The sequence below is a fragment of the Lissotriton vulgaris genome, chromosome 2_1, assembly GCF_964263255.1.
Source record: "Lissotriton vulgaris chromosome 2_1, aLisVul1.2, whole genome shotgun sequence".
NCBI classification, from domain to species: Eukaryota; Metazoa; Chordata; class Amphibia; order Caudata; family Salamandridae; genus Lissotriton; species Lissotriton vulgaris.
This window is the reverse complement of record NC_141687.1, coordinates 2,115,054,949-2,115,076,550: the sequence shown is the minus strand read 5'-3', so window position 1 is coordinate 2,115,076,550 and position 21,602 is coordinate 2,115,054,949. Positions and strand designations below refer to the sequence as shown.

At 47.4% G+C, this 21,602-nt stretch overlaps 1 protein-coding gene across 3 annotated transcripts in view; it reads right to left on the bottom strand.

Moving 5' to 3' along the window:
• Window positions 1-21,602, bottom strand: part of APBA2 (amyloid beta precursor protein binding family A member 2) — a 1,219,434-nt gene that overhangs the window by 141,184 nt on the left and 1,056,648 nt on the right. The window lies entirely within an intron of this gene.

Sequence of the window (21,602 nt, the reverse complement as noted above, 5' to 3'; positions counted from 1 at the left end):
AGGAGATAATCTTGGCAGAGCGAAGGTTATCACGGGATTCTTTGAGTTTGTCTAATAAGCGCTCTTCTCTGGGCGCCATTGCCCTAGCTGATAGCCCTGGTCATATTCCTTTAACTCCTTTGTTAATAGTTGATTCTCCTACTATTGACGAGAGAGTGAGTAGGATTAGGGCTAGCTTAGAAAGGGTAACCACGACAGCACCAAGTATTGTACTTGACCCGACACACTCAATTTCTTCCCTTCCTAGTATTCCATCACCAGGGGGCCAGATCCCAGATTGTAACCACGATATCCTTGACGCCTCGAGCCCCCCAGTGCTTGTTAGCGAAGCTGTGAACCCTCTATTCACTGCAGGTCATTCCGATACTAATACTCCTAGAGTAGTAGCCCCTCAAACTGCACCTGTAGGGAATCCAGCCCTAGGCATAGTCCACCAAAAGAAGAGAAAGCGTCCCGCTAGTCCCCGTAGGGGAGGCACTCTAAAACCCCACAGTAAAGTTAGTAGGAACATTATATCGAAAGGGGGTATTACCCCGAATCAGGTTCCTCACTTAAAACCCCAAGCGGCCCATACTGGAGATCCTGCCTATGAGGGTATTCCTGGTCAAATGGCTCCTATAGATGCTAGCATTTTCCCTCAAGTCGAGAGCATTATTAAGTCTGTGGTGATGCCTCTCGTAGATAAGATTGATGGCCTTACACGCAAACTAGCCTCACTCGAGCAGTCAATGCTGGACAACTTTTATGCAGTGAAATCGCTAGTTAAATTTCACGCTAAATCTCAGGTTGAAGAAAATGGTGGGCTAAGGAGTGGTGCTGCTCCATTAGTTCTATCTATTTCTACAGCCCTCCCTGAGCCTTCATCTTGTCAAAAAACGCCCGCCTTGGCTAAGGCTCCCCAATCTCAACAACCCAGCACTGGCACCATACCCCCCCCCATCTACTACTACTCTTGAGTCTAGTTTGGCCCGTCCGATGAACAAATCTAGCACCCAGGCACCCAAGGCACTTAAGGTCAAATTTGCCGCAAATCCCAAGCCTATTGCCCCTAACACTAAGGTAACTGGAGATACAGTGACTGCAAGTAAGGGTGTTACAACCCCATCTCCTTTCACTCCTGTTACACAAGCTGTGACCAAATCTCCAGCAAAAATCACAGTAAAATCTCCGGTCAAAGATAGGGTAAAACGGCGCACGCCAAATGCTAGCCTTCCCCCTGGCTGTAAGCCTTATGTGGTTATTCTAACAGGGGTACCCGAGCTTGAAGAGGGTTCTTGTGAGTCCTACTCTGAACTCAAACACAAGACTCTCTCCTGGCTAAAAGCTAATAGACCCCTCCCAGGGCACATAGATGGTAGAATAGCCTTCGTCCGACGCGTGAGTTGGATTGGTAACAGACGCAAGGCTATTACCGGGGACTGCGTTTTGATTAATTTCAATGACCCCAGAGCAGCAGGCATGATTTGTAGCCAACAGTCGCATCACAATTTCTGCGACATACAAACTAGGGATTTGGGGTATTTCTATCACCCCCCCCCCCCCTTTAATGGGGCTCAATAAACCTTGCCAAGATGGGGGCAGAGGTGTATGGTTTCCTCATTATCCAACCTTGGACCCCAGAGCAAGGGTATGGACTCCTACCCAACCAGCCACTCCACAGGGTTGGGGCTGGTGACTTAATAACTCAGTGGTAAACAATGTCTCCCCCACTAGGGTTAACACAATTTGTATAGTAGAGGACGTACCCTTGACCAATAATGTTGTGCACCATCCCCCGCCTACCCCAATTCTACCCATTATTTCAGGTGACGGGCCAAATAATCTTGAACTCGTGACTGGACTTCAAACCCCGGGTCTACAGGGTGGGATTAGCGGTTGTAAGGAGCCCCAGCACCATGTACCTCTGAAAATCATCAGTTGGAATGTGGCAGGCTTAAGCAGCAAGCAAGATGTCCCAGACTGGGTAGCGCTCGTTGAACCCCACTCAGTTTGTGCATTCCAAGAGACGTGGTGCGTAGAACCAAGGCACCGAGTAGGTTATGCCACCTTTTTTGTCCCGGCAGAAATTCCAGCCTCGGGAAGAGGTCGTCCCTACGGAGGTCTCTTGGTTTGGGTAAACATCACTTTGGGATGGAGGGTACACCATCACCCCCAAAAATCTCCAGATTTGATGCACCTCACTGTAACTTGTCCCAGGAGAGCAGAAAAACTGGAGATTATCAACATCTACACTAGAGGGGCCTCCGGGAGAGCCTTGTCACCAACGCTCTTGGACCTGGAGGCAACCCTGGGTGAGTGTAGTAGCAATTCCCTAATTTTGGTTATGGGGGATTTCAATTGTACATTCGAGCCTTTGTTGCCCGATGAATCCCTGGATTTATATGATGAAGATTCTAGGAGAGGTGTCCCGTCACTTGATCTTCCCATCATAAATAGTTGGACCCCCAGAATCATCCAGCTAAACTCCCTCACTCTAGAGCACGGCCTAAGGGCAGCCAATGGGAGGACACCATCAGATTTAGCGGGGGCTCATACATATAATAGGGTTGGTCACTCTTCCCGGATTGATTACATCCTTCTAAACTTTTCTTTGTGGGTACATATGAAGGATATGATTGTCCTACCCTCCCTGGATAGTGACCATAATGCTCTTTCCCTGACCCTATCAATCTGGTGGAAAGAGATAATACCAGGAAGCGGAAATCATGATGCACTAGTGACAGGGCCATTGGGAGGGGTGGTTCCATCAAACTGCTTAAGACGTCTGAAATGGGACAAAGTGGCAATAGATGAGGAGAAAATGGCATGCATCAGAGCTGTTACCTCTACAGCCTGTGCCATTTTAAAAAGCCAACCTATCTGCCCAAATCAGATTACAGCATTGTTTTGCGAGGTCTCGCTGTCAATTGGAGACCTTTTTAAGGCCAAAATTAAAAAAGGAAACCCAAATCGTGACAATCGGCAGGGCAAGCCAGGATGGTACTCGAAGGAGTGCCGTGCCATGAAGAGAGCTCTGATACTGGCTGTGAAAAGTGGAGATGCCACCCTAATAGCCACCAAACGGAAGGGTTATAAAACGGAGCTCAAAACAGCAAAAAGAGACTGGGAAGACAAGTTTTGGCAGGATCTCCGAACTGCTAGCGTCGAAAAAAACGCAAAAGGTTTTTGGGACTTAGTACACAAGAAAAACAGACCCCTCGATACAGTCATCACCTGTAACATAACTGAGGACCTATGGTTTACACATTTTTCGAAATTGTATACGGCAACCGCAGTTGAAGCGCTGGATCCCGTGTTACCACAACCCTCTCGAGAGGTGGAGATTCTCGAGGAAAATCTGTTTACTAAGAAAGAAGCGGAGGGTGCAATAAAATCTCTTGTCCCGCGCAAGGCGGCTGGCCCCGATGGTCTTCCGGGTGACCTGCTCCGTGTTGACCTAGACGATTGGAGTACGATGATTTCATCTGTTTTGAACGCTGCCATGGCGGGTGCACCTCTGCCTGCCTCCTGGATGGCCGCCGAAGTGGTCCCCCTGCACAAAAAAGGTTCGAGAGAAGATCCAGGGAATTACAGGCCGATCAGCCTGATAGACTGTTCGCAAAAAGTAGCAGGCAAGGTTCTCCTATCTAGAATACAGCAATGGGCAGATGAGAACAGGATCCTTTCGGATCTCCAGGCAGGGTTCCGTGCTGGTACCGGAACAATTGAACAATCGCTAAGGCTTCTTATGATTTACTGGAAGGTCGTTACTATTGGGAAGGGCACACTATATCTTGCTTTTATCGACCTCCGGACGGCCTTCGATTTGGTCCCCAGAAGTAACTTATGGAAGGTTCTTAGTGATCTTGGCCTGCCACCTTACCTGCTCCACTTGGTCATGAAGTTTCATGAAAACAACTATGCCCAAATCCGCTGGGGTCCCAATGGCCAAAAGACTCGAAGAATAGAAGTGAACAGAGGAGTGCGGCAAGGGTGTGTTCTTGCCCCAACACTCTTTTCGCTCTACGTTAATGGGGTGGTGGACCACTTGTCAAGGATTCCAGCGGATGCCCCTCGTCTGGCAGGTCGTTCTATTCCCACCCTGCTTTTTGCGGACGATACTTTGCTTCTGTCAAAATCGCCAATGGGCCTGCAACAGCTTCTTTCAGGCTTTGACGATTTTTGTAAAAAAAGAGGACTTTGCATAAATACAGATAAAACAAAGTACCTTATTTTGAACCCTCCGCAAAAACTTGGCCCACCACCAACATTAGGCTCTGTGGCATTGGACAGGACTAAAACCTTCGATTATCTGGGCATCAGGTTGGTGGATTCCATGAAATGGGACCAGCATCTGTTCAAAATGTTGTTGAACCTAAAAAGAGTAACTGGGACCCTGCTAAAAGAGCAGAGAGCAGCCTCAACTAAACCCATAGCCGCAGTTTTGGACATCTACGCGGCTAGAGGAGTAAGCGCCGCATTGTACGGGGCGGAACTATGGGGAATGTCGAACTTGAAAGATCTTACTCGAGCAGAGAACACCTTCTTGAGAAGCCTGATGTCCCTTGGCCCTTCTGTCCCCATCCTGCCTTTGCAATTGGACATGGGCCGTCGGGCTATTGAAGATCTAGCGAAGTTACGCCCTTTGCTTCTGTGGGCCCGCATCTGGAGAGTCCCCGAACTCTCAAGTTATGCGGATGGTCTACAGGAGATATTAAGATCGACAGGGTGGGCGAAAATAAAGTGGCTAACGGATATCAAAGCTTTACTTACCAATCTGGGGCTGGAAGAAGCATGGTACCAACAGTCAGCCCCGCCCAAATCAACAATAAAACAGCTTTATTGGAATTGGGTGTCAAACAGAGGGAATTCCTCCTCCTCGATATGCAAGTCGACCAGAAAGTTCATGGAGTCCAAAGATACCCCCTTTAGAGAGCTGTATCTGGACATTATCTCAGCCCCTTGGGAAAGGTCCCTGTACTTTAAATTCAGAATTGGTCTTCTCCCCGTAATGGAACTTACTAGCCACTGGAAAATTCCATACCAGACTGCTCCGTGGTGTCCCTTTTGCCCACAACGCCAAGAATCCGTCCCTCACTTTTTATTTGAGTGTCCTGCATATAAAATCCCACGGTCAAAATGGCTAAAACCCATGTGTCGCACACTGGGTACTAGGCAGTGTAACGTGGCCCTAAGGATTCTTCTTTCGGACACTCGTACTTTTTACGCATGTGCCACCTCGAAGTACCTTGGGTGGGCATGGCGAATTCGGTCAAAAAGACTTAGGCAAATTGTTTAATTACATTTTATACCATGGATTGTTTTAAACTATATGCTTTTTGTCAGGAAATTTATAGATTCATTTATAGTAAAAACTTATGGTTTTTTAAAAAAAAAAAATGTACTGAAACGAATTTTAATTGTATGTACGCTTTTTAAGTTATTGTTATATGTCGAAATAAAGCCTTTTTGACTTGACTTGATTACACCTCTGCCGTTTTTTTAACAACCTCAAGTGAGCTCCCCCTCCCATGGCCAAAATGAAAGAAAGTATTTATAAATCATTCATGTGTTTGTGGTACTAATTTGTCACCTGAAAAAAGTCACTACATTTGCATTGCTCGTATGCAGAAGGATTTTAAATGTTACCAACCCAGATATAGAGTGAGATGGAGATTGGTATGCTTCATTTAATGAATTTTGAGACACGTTGTTAAAATTAGATAAACATTTCTTACCTAAGATTTCTATTATTTTGCAAAAGTATTACATTGGAAAGCATAAACAAGGTGATGAGTCCATTGAAGATTTTGTTTCGACACTACATAAATTTGCAGCTACCTGCAATTTTGGGGACAATGAAGATGAACGCATATAAGAACAATTCATGCTAGAGTGTAAGTGTGCAAAACTAGGGAAGAAATGTGGTAAAAAAATTAGCCTAAACTTACTGGAGTCTTGTTAATTGCTAAACAAGTAGAACATTCCATGTCTTGGATTTGTGAGTTGCAAAAGTCTGAGGAAATAATGTGTTCTGTACATTCCATTCTAATGAAACCAAAAAAACGGAATTGAGGTTATTATGCTTTAGCTGTGCATCATTTAATTATTTGGCAAATTCTAAGGATTGTCCAGCACTATGCAGTATTTGTAATGTATGTGGAAAGTAAAGACATTACGCCAAATGTTGAAAATCTGTCCAGATTTGCCGAGGTATGGGTCTCCTGCTCGCTATGACACTGATTTCAAGCTAGCCTGGCTGATGCGGGTTGATGCCCCAAAACTGGTACAGGAATGGTTGTTTATGGTCCAGGGACGACCTGGCCTGTCATTTCTGGCTGGATTATTCCCTTGGGGAGCATGGTCAACAGAAAAGACAATGGATTTAATCCAGACCTGTGGCTGATGGTGAATGTTTGATTTAATCAGCATTCCATCCATCATCTGCTCTTTTTGCAAATCTGTTGAGAAGCCTAAAAACAAGTTAGTGAGGGGGCACTATGTGATGAACCTGATATTATCTTTAATATAAATTGTGTGTCAGGTAGGCATTGCTAGGGATTTGTTTTATCCTAATGCAAACCCCTAAATGCATATCATAAATGTGGATACTATAGAAAAGCTATTACTATTAATGAAAGAGTATCCTGCAGTGCTTTCTACAAAGGGTACAAGCATAGCGTCTGCTTAAAAAAGGATGCAGTACCTGTCTCATCCATGATGGGGAACATTCCCTACAGTCTACAAGGAGCTGTTAAAGTATAATAAAAGAGACTTTAGGCAGATGGTATAATAGAACCTGTGGAAGCTTCTCAGGGGGTTGCACCTGTGGTGAATGCTACAAGGAGCTCTGGAGACATCAGGCTGTGGGTTGGCCTGAGATATCGAAACAAAGAGGTTATAGAAGACAGATTCCCTTCACTCAACATAATGGATATGATCTGTGTGTTGGGTAATGCAAAGTATTCTACCCATTATACCTTAGTTCAGCCTACCATCAAGTTGGATTTATAGAATCTATAAATCTTACAGAATTTATTATTCTATTTGGCATTTACATATTCAACAGGATGCCATTTGGTCTATGCTCAGCTACTTCTATGTACCATAGACTTATGTCTAATTTGTTAGTAAATGTTACTTGAGTAAATTGCTTCCAGAATGATGTCCTCATATTCACAGATTCCTTAGAGTAGGAGTTCTCAACCTGAGGTGCCCGCACCCCAAGGCGGTGCGAGATGGCATTTCAAGGTGTGCAAAAAAGAGGCAAAGTATGTGCTGTATGCACAATGTGAAATTACTTTTGTAGGAGGTGTGAAAATTAATCAAACATTTCTTAGGAATGCAGGCATGGCAAAGGTCGCATACCCCTGCCTTAGAGGAACACATGGTCAAGGTGTGGGAGGTTTTACATTTTTTACTCTCTAAGGTCATTACTGTCAGAGTGGAAAGTGTAAGTTTTGCTGTACCAAGATAATGTATTTTGGGCAAGTGATTACAATAAAGAGTGTCAAATCGAAGGAAGAATTAGTTAGTTCCATTGTATAGCTCGTGGAACCTACTAAAAAAGAAGCAGTACAAGCTTTCCAAGGATTGGCAGAGTTTTTTGCCAGATATGTTCAAATGTTTGCAAAGTATTCTTGTTCTATCAGGGAACTGCTCAAAAATGGTGTCCAGTTTGAGTGGACAGATGTGTGTCAGAAGAAGTTGGAGGATATAAAGATGGGGTAGTTAACAGCAGCCACTGAAAAGATTTAAACCAGGTTTGCTGTGTTGTGTGATTACTGATGCTAGCAACAAATGTCTAGCTATTGTTCCTAAACACATGCAGGATGGCAAATAGCTCAAAACTGACTTTGCATCTAGAACCCTTATAGAAGCTGAAACACATTATTCAACTATTGAGAAGGAAGCACTAACCATGTTCTGGTTTCTGAAGTAACGTAAAATGTTTTTGTGAGGCATACATTTTGTTGTGCAGTCTGATCACAAACACTTGCAGGAGATCTTTGGTGAAATGGTCTGCACAGTGTTTCTTCTAGGATATTTAAGTGAATTGTGGGTTTGCAGGAATTTCAATTTCTTGATAAGTACATTCCTGGTGTGGAAAATAAGTCAGTGGATTGTTTATCAAGGCTGAGAGGTGATGCGCAAGAATTAAGGACATATGAAGAAGCATAGTGGATGGAAGAGGACATAAAGGGGTGTGCCATTACTGTTGGCTGTGTTTTGGAGTTTAAATGGTTGTCTGAATACGAAAGAGATGAGTAGATGAAAAGTGTACAGAATGGTTAATATCAGGGAATGACACTTGGTCCCGTGATGAGAAGTTGAAAGGGTATGCTAGCTTTTCAGCGGAATGGGCTGTCAACAAAGATATTTGTAACAACATGAAAGGGAAGTTCCCATTATTCTAATGGACCAATAGGTTCCAATATACACAATTGCCCACAGAACAGCTGGTAATAATAAATCATTTTATTGTCATGTATATATATATTTGTAAAAAAGATTCATTACTTCAGTAAATATATCAACATATATAATTCATATAACGTCAGCCCAGAACAACAAGAAACAGTAAAAACATTTTATGTACATAAATCACTCATACAATCAAGCATCAACACATTCATAAATCAGCACATCCACCAGGGTACAACCAACTACACACACATTCTCAGCAACCAGACAGAAGAAAGCGCTGACGCTCGTTTCAGAAAAATGCCACAGTGGGGAATTCCTTCATCAGGGCGAATTCCCCACTGTGGCATTTTTCCGTTATTTGAATTATATATGTGCATGTCCTACCTTTCACATTCACTGCACCCTGCCCACAGGGGTACCTTGGGCCTATCTTTGGGTGGGTGACAAGTAAGAAAAGGGAAGGTTAGGACCTGGCAAGTGGGTGCACTTGCCAAATCAACATGGCAGTACCGGACTGCGCACAGGCTCTGCAATGGCTGGCCAGAGTCGCATTTAAGGGCTGTTTGGGTGGGTGGCACAATCCAGTGCTTCATCCCGCCCAACAGCATTTGATCTACAGGCCCTGGCACATGCAGTGTACTTTACTAGGGACTGATACATAAATCAAACAGGCCAATCACAGAAACACCAATCCATAACACATTGTACCAGGAGGGTGTAGCTGGGCAGAGCCCTACTTACAGGCCAATAGGCTGTTTCCTGCCTCCACACAAAGGGCTTCGTATCCCCTGTAGTAAGTCTGGGGCCAGGACAGGGAAGGCAGGAAACCTCTATACGCTTCACCCACTTTCCAAAGGAAGGGTGCCAGGTATAAATATTGGACCTCAGACACCAACTCTTCTGGACCTGTGAGTACTCTGCCAGGAAGAAGAACGGCTACGCTTCTGAAAGAAATGCCATTCTGCAAGACTGCTGCTCTGAAGGAACTGTTGCTACACTGACACTGACCTGCTGCTCTCTTGCCTGGGTGAGAAGGACCAACCCTGCATCTCTTGAACCCAGGAGCCCAAAGTGACTCCATGGGCTAGTTGGCTGACATTCTGACTAGAGCCTCAGGGACAGAAGGGTCCAACAACCTTGAACCCAGCACATGAATTTTGCCATCTGTGAGTCCTACCCTACCATGTGGTGCCACCCCAGTCTACAACCCTGAAAGTGGGCCTGAATGTGCTCTGCCAACGCATCTGTGGACCCAACAGAACTGATGCATCTCCTCTGTGGTACGGCAAAAACCTGAGCAGAACCAACACATCACCTCTCCTGTGAGGGCTCTCCCAACGCAAAGGACTCCGCATTGACCTCGTAGACCACAATGGAATGGCTGCCTGTGCACAGACTTCCCAACTAAGGCCCTCATATTGCAAAATCTTTCATCAATGGCAGTGTCAATGACAATGCAGGTTCTAGCATCAAAGCCTCACAGCTCCTCAGAACCGACACATCAACTGCGTGATGCATCCCTTACACTGGACTTTGCATCTCAAGCCCTCATCAAAGTAATCCTCGAAGATGACACAGGACTACATATCACAGTTCTGCATCGCCTCGGCAGTGCAATGCATCCTCGGCATGGAACCTCGCCCCTCTTTGCAACAACGACCTGAGGTACTCTTGTTCAGCTGACCTAACTGGGCCCCTATAGCTGGCTTGTGTTCCATTTCAGGAGTCTTGAACTTGAAAGTTAGTCCTGGTGAAGAGCAGGCAGGTAACCACAGTTGGGGATTTGTGCTTAATGTCGATCTTTTCACGGAAACCTAAAAACCTGCAGATCTCCGTTTCAACTGATTGGATTTTTGTTGTTTTGGTCTTGATTTATTTATTAACATTTACTCTGTTGTTCTAAATCTTCTGTGAGATCCTTTAGTGGTGTGTCAACACTGTGTTGCTATTTGAAGTGTTACACATTGCCTCTGAGTCCTTTCTGACTGATCTGGGCAAAGCTACCCAAGGATGAGCACCGGTTAATTCATGGTTGCTTGTGACTTTACCCTGCCAAGGATTGTGGTTTTTGCATGAGTATGGTGTCACCCTCCTCAACCAGTAACCCAATTTCTTACATTCTCAAGCAAGGACTATGTAAATAGTAATGTGAGAAATGCGTTAGATCCAGACCTTGGAGTCTGCCCGATTTAATGTTCATTTTGGAAGATAAGTTGAATGCAAATATGGTTATATCAGAAGCCAGCAACCATATGAATACATGGATATTGTTTGGTCCTGAAACAATCATTCGGCAAAGTGATTCTGCAAAGACAAAAGCAGAAAAATATGTCAACATTTGGAAAACAACGTTTTGGTGGTTTCATCCAGAAGCGTTGTGTTGAACCAAAGTGTGCAGGTATGCCATTAATAAAGTTTGAATATGGAAGAAATTCCCTGACAACATTTTTAGCCTGATATAGATTTATTTATTTCTGTAGCAGCACCTAGTGTGTACCTCAAATAGATTAGTGATTAGATCAGTTCAAGAATTACAGTTTAAGGCGCTAACACCACCCGGCACTGGATAGGTAAGGAAAGAAGTAGGAGCCAATGTTTAGGGTGAGGTTAGCAACACTTCAGGGCAGGAATGATTGTGCGCTTCCTTCCTCCTCCCCTCTTTTTCTCATTACTTAATCTTTGTTATCTTACTCATATTAACACCAATAATGGGGGAGCCCGAGAACATGGTGGCCACCACATAAGGAGGTCGCTAGGCGCTGTTAAACGCACCACCACTGGACAAAGTATTAACCCCCCCCTCCTTCTTTCGTTTTTTAACTGAATCAATGTGCCTCACCAGATTGTCTCTGATGGTGCCTCAGGTGCCTGTTGTACCTGCAAAAAGCGTGGAGTCACTGCAGGGTGATGCCAGGGAAATCTGCTGGATCACCAACCTGGTGCTCAGAAAGAGCCACAGGACAGAAGTATGAGGTGTCCTCTGGGGCAGTGGGAGCAGCATCAGCACAAGCGCCGATCTCGCTTCAGTGGGAGGATCGGAGACCTCTCCGGGCTGAAGAGGGAGACCTCTCCGGGCTGGAGAGGGAAAAGAGAAGAGTTTTCTGCCAGCAGAGGGAAGAGGAAAGGTACAGAAGTAGATCACAGGCAAGGCAGACATACTATAAAGCGGTAGGGATCCTAGCCCAGAAACACAGAGTTTGGATATACTTAAAGTTAAACGGCAGAAAGAAGAAGCCAGTAACTCAGTGGGGGGGTGTAACCATACATTACACCCAGCGGGGGGCGCTAGAGGGCGCGCAAGCGGAATGGCTGCCTTAGCAGTTCCCGTCTCTTGGTCAACAATCCTGCAATTATCTGCTACCAACGGTGAGAAAATCGCTAATCTCAACCACCATCTGATGCAGGAGGCAGTCCTTCGTGCTCGACCCGAAGCTCGGACCTTTTGAAACAGCAGGGCCGCTGGGATGATTGGGATGCAATAGTGGGGGGGGGGTGGGTTGTTTTGGGGAGCCACGGATCACGCATGGGGTGGATAATCAAGTTGCACGATGCTATGGTCAAATGTCTTGTCTGGATGGAGCACTACCGGCTGTCTTGCCACTCCTACGGTGGTGTGAACTGATAAACGGCCTCCCATGGCGAACTTAGGGTCTGACACACAAATAAATTGCATGTCATGGAATGTTAGAGGGCTCAACAATGCTAGAAAATGTCGTAATGTAATTGCTTATCTTAATAGACACAATGTTCATATTGCCATGTTACAGGAAACACATTTGTCGCCATTGGTCAGGGCCACTTTTGCAGGCAAGTGGGCTGGCCTCCGTATATTTTCCTCATACTCCACATACGCTAGAGGCGTGACTATCCTTCTCAAACGCACAGTGCCCTTCCGTATATACGGAGACTTACTAGACAGCAAGGGGCGCTGTGGATTATTTTGGGGGCGAATGGGTAACAACACAATTACATTATGTTAAATTGCTATGCTCCGAACTCAGACGCGCCCTCATTCTTTACCACACTTTGGGGCAAGGTTATGAATGTGGGATCCCGCCATGTCATCTGGGGAGGGGACTTTAATCTGGCACTGATACCACACTTAGATAGATCAGACGGAGTACACCATTACAAGCCGAGGGCCAGGGAGGCTCTGGAGGGTGTCATCGTTGAGGGCAACATCGTGGACACATGGCGACACCTACACCCGCTTCGAAGGGAGGGCACATACATTACATCACACATGGGCACGATTAGACTATTTCTTCATCACCAAAGAGATTACTTCGGAGGTCCTAGGGGTTACACACTTGCCGAGGACGTACTCTGACCACAGCCCTGTCCTACTACAGACACGCATCCCTGGGTGGGACAACCCTAGGCCGAGATGGAGATTGCCACCAACGGCGCTACTGGACAACCTGTTTCGCACTGAGCTGGGGAAGGAAATCGCCGCTTTCTTTCCCAGGAACAAGGGGTCGGTGGACTCAGTCGAATGCATCTGGGGGGCCTTCAAGGTCACTATAAGAGGGTACTGCATATCTAAAAGCTTCGGGTCGTACGCGATATACAGACCACTATCCGTTCACTACACAGGGACCACAGAGAGTTGGAACTCCGCATGGTAGACGACGGCTGTCCCGACATTTATGCAGAGTTTAGGGACAAGCTGTCCAAATATGAGGAAGAGGCCAATAGGGAAGCAAAATTCAGGGGGAAACACTGGCAGGCCAGAACCTACTGCGAGGGGGATAGGCCGGGGAGGGCACAGGCAGTGCTTACGCGAGCCCCCCGGGACCATAAAATTATCCTGGAACTCACTGATGGCCAAGACCAAACAATTAGGGACTCAGATGCATTGCTTGATGCCTTTACATCTCACTACTGTACACTCTACACCACTAACACGACAGCTGATGCACCATACGCTGACTTCCTGGGAGATGTGGCGCTATGTTGGCTTAGTGATGGAGATAGGGCCTTCCAGGCTGCCCCTTTCGAACTAGACGAGATCCGTGAAGCCATCATGTCATTCAAAATGGTAAGGCACCTGGCCTGGATGGCATTCCCGCCGAGTTCTATAAAGTTTACATAGACATTATGGCCCCTGCCCTCCGGGAGGACTATGAGGAGTTGTTGGCTGATGACATCCTCCCTCGTTCCATGCGAGAAGTAGTAATTACCTCGCTTTTGAAGCCTGGCAACGACCCCGTCTCTTGCAGTTCGTACTGCCCGCTTTCCCTATTGAACTGCGATGTTAAGATCCTCGCGAAGGTCTTGGCCACCCGGCTATCCCTCCTCATGTCCAGGATCGTTTTGCCTGATCAGGCTGGATTTGTTCCGGGTCGGTCTACCTCTCATAACCTACGTACCTTGTTCTCCCTGCTCCGCACTATTCACCCTGACCTGCCAGTCGCTGCCGTCTTCCTAGACGCCACCAAGGCGTTCGACTCTGTCGAATGGCCCTACCTTTTCTCGGTCCTAGCAAATATGGGCTTCCCGAAACTCTTCATTTCCTGGGTCCACTTACTTTATACACAACCCACCGCCAGAGTCCTCATCAACGGCCGCCTTTCCCACACCATCGCCATTCCCAGGGGTACGCGTCAGGGGTGCCCCCTATCTCCCCTCCTTTTCGCAATCGCGGTCGAACCTTTAGGCTGCAGACTACGTCAACTACATCGAGAGAGCGCGGTACAGTGCCTTCAGCGCCAAATTGACGTTTCTCTATATGCCGATGACATTACCCTCTATGTCAAATACCCTGACCTCCACCTTAATCCCTTATTAAGAGAATTTGTAGTATTCGGCAGGATGTCGGGGATACATATAAATTGGTCCAAGTCGCAATTTTTTCCCCTCACTGATGCAGTGCCTGACTTTCCCCTTGACTACCCGCTTGAGTGGTGTAGGACGGATCTCCGATACCTCGGCATACAAGTCTCGCGTTACAGGGATGAAACTCTCCGCTCCAACTATGGAGTGGCAATTACGAAACTTACAGCCACTGTAGATCGCTGGATCACACTGCCTCTCTCCATGCCGGGAAGGGCGTCCCTCATCAAAATGGTGGTTCTGCCCCGTTTTTATATCTCTTTCTTAACATCCCGTACTACCCGGGTGCGTTCTTCTTCAAAACCTTGAAATCGGAACTTTGCCGATTGTTCTGGGGAGGTAAAAGCCTGCGGTTGAAGTGGTCCACGCTAACCCAGCCTTACAAAATCGGAGGCTTCGATGTCCCCGACTTCGAAGCTTTTTATCTATGCGCACAGGCGCATTATGCATATCACTGGCTAGTCCCGACCCCCTTCATGCCTCAGCTGGTGGTGGAGGACTGGATCGTGCACCCCATTCCACTTAATGGCCTGCTCCTCTGCCCGGAGTAGCTAATACAGACACCGCACACCTCGGTCTCCTGCAGGCTAGACACATGGCGCCGCATAGCGCCGCATAGCGCCGCATAGCCAAGAGGATGTCCTGCTGCCTACCATACTCCCCCAGAATGCCGTTGACGTTTCACCCTTCCCTCGCGTTACTACAGGAACGAGGGTTCCGGATGCTCTGTGAGCGATTACAGATCACCACGTGGGGCGATCTCTTTGCGAACGGAGAATTCAAATCTGCTGAGACGTTCTTCGCCTTCCAGGGTCGCACCCCGCTAGAGGCCTTTTACTACTTACGCCTCCGCCAGGGGATGAGAGTCATCCTGCCTATGTTCCCTGAGGAGCCCAAGATTTTTCTTCCACTCCACTTTCTGCTTTGCTCACAGGATGGGGCGCACCTAGTTGCTGGCCTTTATCGCCGGCTCCGGTCTGTTGCCACACTACCGAATGCGAGAGCTCAAGTGCGATGGGGTGCTGATCTAGCCACGGACCTTACAGACGACCAGTGGCAATACTGCTGCGCCTTAACGGCTCGAATATCAGCTAATAGTAGATTTAAGATAATACACTACAAATTCTTGCACCAACTGTATTATACCCCAGTAAAAAAACACAGATTTCGCCTAGCCGACAACGACAGATGTGAGAGCTGCCGCGCCGAACGCGCAGGTTTCCTGCACCTGGCATGGGAATGCCCCCCTGTTCGTATATACTGGCAGCAGGTAACGGACGCCCTTACAGCCATTACTGGGGAAACCGTTGCTGCGGAGCCGCTTCTTGCACTACTCGGGCACATGCCTCATATTCCTAAATGCTGCAGTAAATTTGTAGATATGGCACTGCTTTTGGCGAAACGACGGGTGGCTTGTCGTTGGGGTAGAGGCAGAGCCCCTAAATTCAAGGATTGATTGGCAGACATTACTTATTGTCAGGAACAACACACCACGTTTAATGAACTGTTGCCGATCTCCAGCCGACCCAGTGATATATGGAGCCCATTGGTCAGTTATTTGCTTGACCGGGGGGATAACGGTGAACTCCCAGAGGAGGGAACTGCTAGTGACTAGCTCAATTACAGAGCACTTAATCCCACAGACCACTACCTACTAAAGCTTACACCGCTCCCCACTTATCGCTCGGCCACGCTGGCCTACACGTTGCCCTATCGGCCATATACTTGCATGGCACCTCCCTCGCATGTTATCCACTGAGACTACATACACAGAAGTTGCAGCCGAACTCTCACGTGTCTTGTACTTCCTGTTGCCCTGACACTTCCGCTCACCCCTATCATCGGACTCGCCACTACATGATGGCATCACACCTCACCCTTGTTCCCCAGATGATTGTTCACCACCGTACCTATTCATGTGTCAGGACATGGCATTGACAGACTTTTTGATATGTAATGCTACCCTGCTGTTCCAGAATTCCACTCCAGAGTGTGTCTGTGAGACCTTGCGTTGTTGTTTAAAGTTGGAAACTGATAAAAAAGAAGAAAACCCTGTTCTGCTGCAATACATTCTCAGACTCATGTCTTTTGCACTGGATGTTGAACACTTATTGTATGCTGCTATTTTACGCTACCGGGCCCCCGGGATGCCGGTTCAACAGCTGTGTCATACCTGTTATAACTTCATCATTGTGCTTATTTCTCATGCCGCCAGCCTCCGGGTTGTAAGCACACAAAGCAGTGTACTATTATATACAATAAAGCAGTTTGAACGCCAAAAAAAAGAAGAAAAAAAAAACATTACACCCAGAGCAGGCTAGGGTAACCCCCCAGATTGCCGGGCTGCTACTCCTGAGACTAGTATGGAAGGGTTTGACTCACAGGGCTGTAGACTGGAGGAGAAATCCAGAAAGAAAATGCAAAAAATAGGTGGAAACTAAATTTTAAATCATAAAATAAAAATTACTCCCTGACTGAGGACCTTTTTTAAGGTTCTCCCATTTGTCATGTCTTAGGTGCAATAATGACAAAGACCAGTTATGTATATTTAAGGAGCTTTATTCTTAGCTTCCTATCAGTTCCCTGTCCCTACTCTAACTGCCTCTTTCCTGTCTCTGCCCCTCCTCTTCCTCCAACCCCGTAACTCCTCCCATTGTGCACATCATCACATCTCCCCCTTTGTTAACAAGAGAAAATTAGCTAATCTGATCATAGTTCTTCAATCAGTCTCTTTGGCTTGTGTATGTCTCTTCGCGGTCGGAGACACATTCCCGCCTCTGCAGACGCATCTTCCATTTGTCTGTCAGGTCTCAGGGTTGGACTCAGTTGACTCAGTCCGTCGGCATCTCGTTGTACTAGATCCTTATTAAGTGTTTCTTTCATGCCCGGGGTACATTTCTGAAAATGAGACACATTTCCAGTGATCCGTCTTTTCTCAGAATCAGCAGTGATCATGGTGCCCTTTTGCTGAGTGATGATCAATGGTTCTTCTTTGAATCTGCAATCTGTCTTCTTGGCCTGCTCTTGCTTGACCACTACACAGTCTCCTGTCTGAAGGGAGGGAGACTTGGCTCTCCGTCCAGTGTCTGCATATGTTTTCATTCTGCTCTTCCCCGCTTGATCAGCCACCACTGTTTCTCGATGGGGGCGTGTTGGGGACACCAGTGTCGGAGCTCCCTCCCACGTCGGGATCCTTGTCCTGTTGGGCCGCCCCAGTGTGAGAGTGGCAGGACACTTTCCGGTGGTTGCGTGTGGGGTAGTCCGATAGGCTCTGAGCACCTCATTGAGAGCTATCTGTAAGTCCTGTTTCTCCAAAGTGGCTTGTTGAAAAGTCTTCTTCAGAGTGGCCATGAACCGTTCAATGGTGCCATTGGCTTGTGGCCACAGCGGCGTGATCTTCCGATGTCGAAAGTTGAGATGCTTTGCGAATTCACTAAACACATGACCGTTAAAGGGGGGACCATTGTCTGTCTTGAGTTCCTTGGGAACACCCCATGCGGCAAAGACCTCATCTAATACGGCGATGGTGCTGGAGGCGTTGGTGGAAGACACAAACTGAGCTATTGGGAATCTCGAGTATTTATCCATGATAGCCACCACATACCTGCCTGACTGGAGGGGTCCATAGAAGTCCATGGCAAGTTCCGGGCATACCCCACTGGGTAGTTTAGTCATTTGAAGAGGAGCCGGGGGGTCTCCAGGCTTCACCAGTTGACACTGGGCACAGTCCTTTAGGGTGAGCGCTACCATTTGATCAAGTTGCGGGAACCAGACTCGCTCCCGGAGAGCTCTCTTGGTGGCAACAACTCCCCGATGACCTTCATGGGCGAGGTTGACCACTCCTTGACGTAGCTGCCTCGGGATGACAATCCAATGATCTCTCAGCAGGAGCCCCTCTGAGGTAGCAGACAGCTCGTCACTGACATGTCAGAAGGCTTGCATTTCCTGACGGATTTGCAGATCACTTCTCTCGTCCTCACTGTCATGTCTCCAGCGATGTGTGCGCAATCGTCGCACTACCTTCTGAAGGATATTGTCCTGTGCAGTAGCATCCTTTATCGCTTCCAAGGGAACCGCCGGTGGCCGGGCTACACCTACCACGAAGTGTATGTATTCTTCAGCTATCGGTGGGCGTGAGGCGTGAGATGCTTGAGGGTGTCTGGACATGTAGTCCGCAGGATTCTCAGCCTTTCCAGGTTTATGAATGATGGTATATGTGTATTCCTGCAGACGTAGACCCCACCTTTCAATGCGGGGTGGCATCTTGGCTTTGGGATTACCGAAGATGGTGACGAGAGCCTGGTGATCTGTAATCATGGTGAAATGTTTGCCATAGATGAACACATGGAAATGCTCACATGCCCATTCGACCGCTAAACTCTCTTTCTCGGGCTGAGAATAAGCCTTCTCGGTGTCAGATAAGCTGCGACTGGCGTAGGCCACAATGTGTCGCCGATCAGTGTCACTATCATATTGGGCCAGGATGGCACCCAAAACTCACTGGACTGGCATCCACCGTGATCTCCGTCTTCCTTTTGGGGTTAAAATAGGCCAGATTGTTCGCCGATTCCACCGCCTGTTTGATCTCTTGGAAGGCCCGCTCACACTGAGGGCTCCACCCAAACGGTTGTCCTTGCTTGGTAAGGGCACGAAGTGGGTGACTGATTGTGGCATAGTCCTTGATGTATCTGGAGCAATAGCTTGCCATGCCCAGAAACGATCTTATGCCGCTCACATCTTGAGGGCTCTTGGTGGTGTTGAGCGCTGCTACTTTCTCAGGGTCGGGCTTCATTCCAGCCCCTGAGAACACATGTCCGAAAAACTTAAGAGTGGACTGATGGAATTCACACTTGTCATTGTTAAGAGTTAAATTAGCTTCAAGGAGAGCATAGCATACTCGGTCCAAGGCTTTGTCATGTTCTTGTGTGTTTGATCCATACAACAAAATGTTGTCACTATAGTTCAGGGAATTCGGGATATGTCTGATGGTTTGGCGGATGACCTCTTGGAATATTTCCGCTGTAGAGGAGATACCGAAACTCAGCCGTTTATACCGAAACAAACCCAGATGGGTGGCAAACGTCGTTATGTACCTTGATTTTTCGTGTAACTCCAGCTGATGATATCCCTTGTTGAGATCAAGTTTTGAGAATACCCTGGCTCCATTCAATGCTGATATCATATCATTCAGATGAGGCCCTGGGTGATGTTCTCGTTCTATGGCTGTATTGGGAAGCCTCATGTCCACACATAGTCGGACTTTGTCTGGTGTGCCCTTTTTTGGAACTATGACGACTGGTGACACCCATGGTGTGGGGCCATCCGTTTTCTCAATAATGTCTGCTTGTAGTAGTTCTTGGATTTCATTCTCCACGGCCTGCTGAAGGTGGAAAGGCACTCGCCTTGGATGCTGAGCAACAGGGCGCACTTGGTCGTTGATGTGCAGGCGAATCAGACACTTATTCATTTTGCCAAGCCCACTGAATAGCTTGGGAAACTTGCGGACAATGTCTGGATTGTCATTGACCCGGTACAAGATTTCAACCGACCGGAGTCGCTCCGCTGTGGGCAGACTGAGAAGACAATCAGCCTCCGGGCCCTCAATGACGTGAATGTACGCCGATACTGATGTGGATTCATGCTTGAGTGTCGTTGCGAACTTGCCCAGGCAGGGAAGTGGCTTCTTCGCCATCCACGTAAACACCCTGACATGGGCTGGACTCAGGGCAGGTGTTGGCTTCATCTTGCTATATTCAGTTACAGGCATGTAGTTCAGGGATGCCCCACTGTCTAGCACAAATTTGGTTGCGTGTGTCCCCACTTTGATGTCCAGTGGAGGATACTTCTTCAGCTGGTCCGGGTCGGCCACCATGCATATATATTTGTCCGTGTACACTGTCTCTTGAGAGGTCGACCTCGATTCCCTTGACGGTGACCTTCTGGTCCATTGGGATCTGTGTGATTCCCTGCTGGAATGTGGCGAGCCAGAGGATGATATAGCTCTGTCTTGGACAGCTTTTGCATGGTGTCACTTATCCTCTGGGCGAGATCTGGTTGTCTCACTCCTTCTCTCCTTGCTGTATACTCCGCACATTACTTCAAAATGGTTCTTGCGTCCGCATTTCCGGCACTGTTGGCCCACTGCTGGACATACATCTGTGTGTGGGAAATCATAACCACATCGGTAGCATTTCCGTGGACACTCTGGCTTCTTGGCGTAGCTTGACTTGTTGTCTCTCCTTCCAGATTCATAGCGTCGATGACTTCTGTGTGGGTGTCTGGACGCTGGCCGAGACCTCCTCTGACGGTCATTTGATCTTTTCTGAGCGTTGGTGTTGTGAGTCCAATATGCTTGTTCTTTTTTCTCACCACACCCTGTCTCCATGTTCGTGGTATGCTCTTCTGCCTGGTCGTACACTCTCGTCATTTCTTCTATTTCGTCGAGATCATGGCTTTTCCTTAGCAGCCGCCTTCGGAGTGTCTCTGACGTACAGCCCTCAATAACTCTCAGTCGGATGGCATCCTTCGTCGAGAACGAGTCAAAGTTGCAATACTGAGACAGTCGGCGTAGTCTGGATATGAATGTGCTCATCATTTCATCCTTGTCTTGACGCGCCTGATGAAACACATATCTCTCGTAGTCCACATTTCTTTTGTGCACAAACCTAATGTTTAGCGCATCTCGCACTTTGTCATAAGTCCCTTTATCATCCGTTGGCAATTCTTTGATCACTTTGCCAATCTCTTTGCCGGCCAGATTGCGGAGTGCAATTAGCTTGTCTCTGTCTCCTGTGACTTTCGAACCTTCCGGGTAGTCCTCAAAGTCCTCCAACCACTCCAGCCATCGAGGGCCCATGCTCCCACCAGCCACCAGGGTCAGTGATTCCGGGGGGGCGCAGATGCGAGACTATGGGCGTGACAGGGGCCGCCACCGCTGCACCACCTCCATTTCGGTGCGATGAGTTCGACATGTCTGACTAAGCAACTGATGTCACGTTATACACTTGCCAGTGCTCGCTTTTTCAGTGACTACTGCTCGTCTTTGTACTTATCAATGTTTGTATTGCACTCGTCAATGCTTGTTTTGCAGTTATCAACGCTTGTTCTTACAGTTATTTTGCACTCATCAATGCTTGTTTTGCAATTTCCAATGCCTGTTTTGCAATTTTCAATGCTTGTTTTGTCGTTGTCAATGCTTGTTTTGCAACTTCCAATGCTTGTTTTTGCAATTTTCAACGCTTGTTTTTACAGTTTCAATGCTTGTTTTCTTTCAGCCGGGTGCTGCCTGACTTCAAAATGGCCGCTTATGATTTACACATAGGGTGTCCCAATGGTTGCCTGTCTCTAAGATGGCCTCCGCG